Raw genomic sequence first — 3,323 nt, 5'->3', positions numbered from 1 at the left:
ATCTTTAGATCTTCGTAGTACAAGTGGACTTTTATTTTTGAATAATTATAAGTAGGTATTTCAGGAGTTGTTATGTTAGTTTGCAATTATTTGCATTGGTATAGTTCTGGAGTAGTAGGTAGGTATCTTATACTTCGAAACTAGTAGTAAATTAAGCCAAGTACTACTTAGTACTACTACTTCAAAAGTAGTAGTTTTCAAGTAGTACTTTTTACTCCGTTAAAAAACTACTACTTGAAAAATACTATTCAAAAAGTACCTACTATTTTTTAGTAGTATGAGAAGTTTTCCAACTTCAGAAAATTCGAGCAGTGAAATACGAGTGGGAATGATGTGCGCCTGTTAACACCACGGAAATCTTTAATCATTTTGTGTCAATTTCAATTGCCCGCTACGAAGTTGGTAATCGAATAAGAAGAACAACCTACACGCAGATTTTAAATCGACATACTTCGTGTATTCAAATTTCAGATGTTGAAAGCAACCGAACAACAGGTGTTTTACAGTTGTTGTTTTTCTCTCAAGTTCGTACAATACGGCGCACGTATTCATCGAAACATTGAAATGATATGATTTACGCGACACTGACTCATATCGAATTACAAGTACCATAAGTTTCGAGCACTTCGTCTTTTAGGTAAACAAATTTCAGCGATGAGAAACACTCTTACAATTCATCAGTGAACGGTTTCAAGGACAAATGCTTACGCATCCTCATGGCATCTCAGCAACTTGCGTTTACACAGATTTGTTGGAATTTTATCAAATTTTCTGATTCGTCGTCGAGTGGGTTTAGGGCGGTCACGAGTCAGAGATTTTCCGATTATAAAATAACCAGATGCGATAGGTTTTTCACACGGTTGTTATCTCATAGTTCGTTTTTCCGAAACTCCTGTGACAGCAGTGCAGTCCTTTGAAGTATATCTACGTACATAGTTCTTCTTCAAGTTGATAGACAGTTTGATTGTAACCGTGTTTTTCCGCGTTTTCATCGAATGTATTATTTTTTGCTCCATAATCGCGAGCATGGATGCAGCGTTACCTATCGATCGCCAAACATACGAGAAACATGGAGGGTAAGTTGTCTAGAGCAAAAAAAAAAAAAAATTGATATCAACATCGCTCGGTTTCTGTCTTTACTATAGGAATCTCACGAAGTAACCTTCAGGGATTTGAATGGATGATGGAAAGTGGTCTCAGTGGTAGATAGCTCTTGGCCCAAGTACCACACCACACCATTAAAATGTTAGCTTCCAGTTTTAGTTTAGCTTCAGCAGTAAAATTTTGAATTTTTAAATCTTCAAAAATCACTACCCCGACGCTCAGGTTTTTCTCACGGCGCGGCGTTCTAGTGGGAAAATTTTGACCACCGCGCTCGACCAAGCAGGGGCATGATTCATTTTCCCTTAACTGTATTAGAATACCTATTCAAATTCTTTATTTTTGATGAATATCGCGTTAAAATCCTGTAAACAATTCGTCCAAATTCGTATTCTATTCGAATAAATTCAGCAATGATTCTTTCTACGAGTAATTTTTTTCAGTACTATTTTCGAATACTTACTTAGCTTATTTGCATTCGAATAGAACGCGAATTTAGAGGAATTTTTTACTAGACTTTTCACGCGATTTTCGCAATAAATTCGCCTTCTAATCGTAAGAATTGGGATGCCTTTACACGAGCATGCAATAACGAGCAGAATTTAGCGAATTCCAGCTTTTCGTTCTCACTGATTTCGAATTTATTTTTTAGCGTTGAATTCTAATGAATTTTTGTCGAGTGATCAAACAAATTTTTTCACGATGATTTTAAATGATTTTTTTTTTTTTGTAGATAGGTAGGTAGTAATTTTCAATAAATTCTCACCTCGATTTTTAGGATAAATTTTCTATTGGTGATTTTTCATTTTTTGAATTCGATCTTTGCGATTTCAAACTGATTTCAATTTTGTTTCTGATTGCTGAATTCCAACTATTTGAATGTAGTGGTTTTCTCCTTTTTCGCACAAAAAAAAGTTAATTGATTGAATTCTAACTAATTATTTTTTTGAGTGATTACTTACCTACAGACAATACTTTGTTTGTGATGATTTCGAGTGCAATTTTCATTGCGATTTAGAATAAATTGTACGCAGGCGATTGATAAGTTCGAAATTTTTTCGTGATGAATTCAAATTAATTTTCTGTGCGTGGGAGTCTCAAATTAATTTTTCTTCGATGATTTCGGATGACATGCGTTTTCGTTTTTCATGCCTAGACTAACTGAATTCTAATAATTTTTCTGGACTTATTATCGCTTTTGATCAATATTACTGGTTGAACAATTGATGCAAACACTACAAATACCTCAATGTGTTATTTTACAGACCAAAAATATGCAAGCATATCAACAAAGATGGACTTTGTGAAAGCAACTTCGGGACCGGATGTACAGGCAAATGTGAAGTATGGGGTATAATATTCAACCATGGGCATTCAATAAAACAAGAAATTTTACTTTGCCGAAATTCAAGTGGTTATATACAGGGATGCCTGTATACCTACGATGGTAACGTTAGAAAAACTGATTATAAAAACGGCGATTGCACCTAAAATACACCAACACAAAAAAAAAACTGATTTCCACCTCCTAAGTATTTTGAGATATTTCTTCATGACAGCATAACATCATATTTTATATCTAATCAAAGATTTTCACCATGGTTCCCAAAGACCACGTTTTGTTGTAGATTACCTCATTAATTAATTTTACTTGTATAAATAATATATTATCTATGTGTGCAATTAAATAATTTTATAATTTTTTCGACTACATTATCATTTAACAGGATAACTATTAACGAAACTACATCGAAAGGGTATATCCTAAGATCCCTGAGACCGTAATTGCAGGTTACAAAATTGATGTTTTCATTTTTGACGAATTTTTGAAAATTCAAGAAATCAAAAAAACTGTTTTCACGGCGATTTTAAAAATAATATATATTTTTTTTAGCAAAGCGAACCAATGTAAATAACTGCTTCAATACAACTCCCACGCATCAACAATTACTATGTAGGTACCTATACTTACTTATTACGCCCGAACAAGTGGGTTTTCAATTTCCCACTTCAAATCATGCTGGAAAAGCCAAAACTGAACTTCGGCCCCGAAAACTTTGTTCGGTGGGTGCTTACTGAGCACCCTCTCAACTCTCTGTACCGTTTGATGTGGTTACCACAAAATTCCTGGAGTGCCAATTTCGTGAAACCACCCTGAAACCGTCAAGAGAGTGCTCGATAAGCACCGAACAAAGTTATGGGAGCCGAAGTTCATTTTGGGC

At 34.6% G+C, this 3,323-nt stretch overlaps 1 long non-coding RNA gene across 1 annotated transcript; it reads left to right on the top strand.

Moving 5' to 3' along the window:
- Window positions 1–833: 833 nt before the first annotated feature.
- Window positions 834–2,803, top strand: LOC135838197 (uncharacterized). Its single transcript, XR_010557333.1, has 2 exons — window positions 834–1,076; window positions 2,367–2,803. It is a non-coding gene; the product is annotated as an uncharacterized LOC135838197 (long non-coding RNA).
- Window positions 2,804–3,323: the final 520 nt, after the last annotated feature.

This window comes from Planococcus citri, chromosome 2 (genome assembly GCF_950023065.1).
Source record: "Planococcus citri chromosome 2, ihPlaCitr1.1, whole genome shotgun sequence".
NCBI lineage: Eukaryota > Metazoa > Arthropoda > Insecta > Hemiptera > Pseudococcidae > Planococcus > Planococcus citri.
This window is presented reverse-complemented; position numbering and strand designations above follow the sequence as displayed.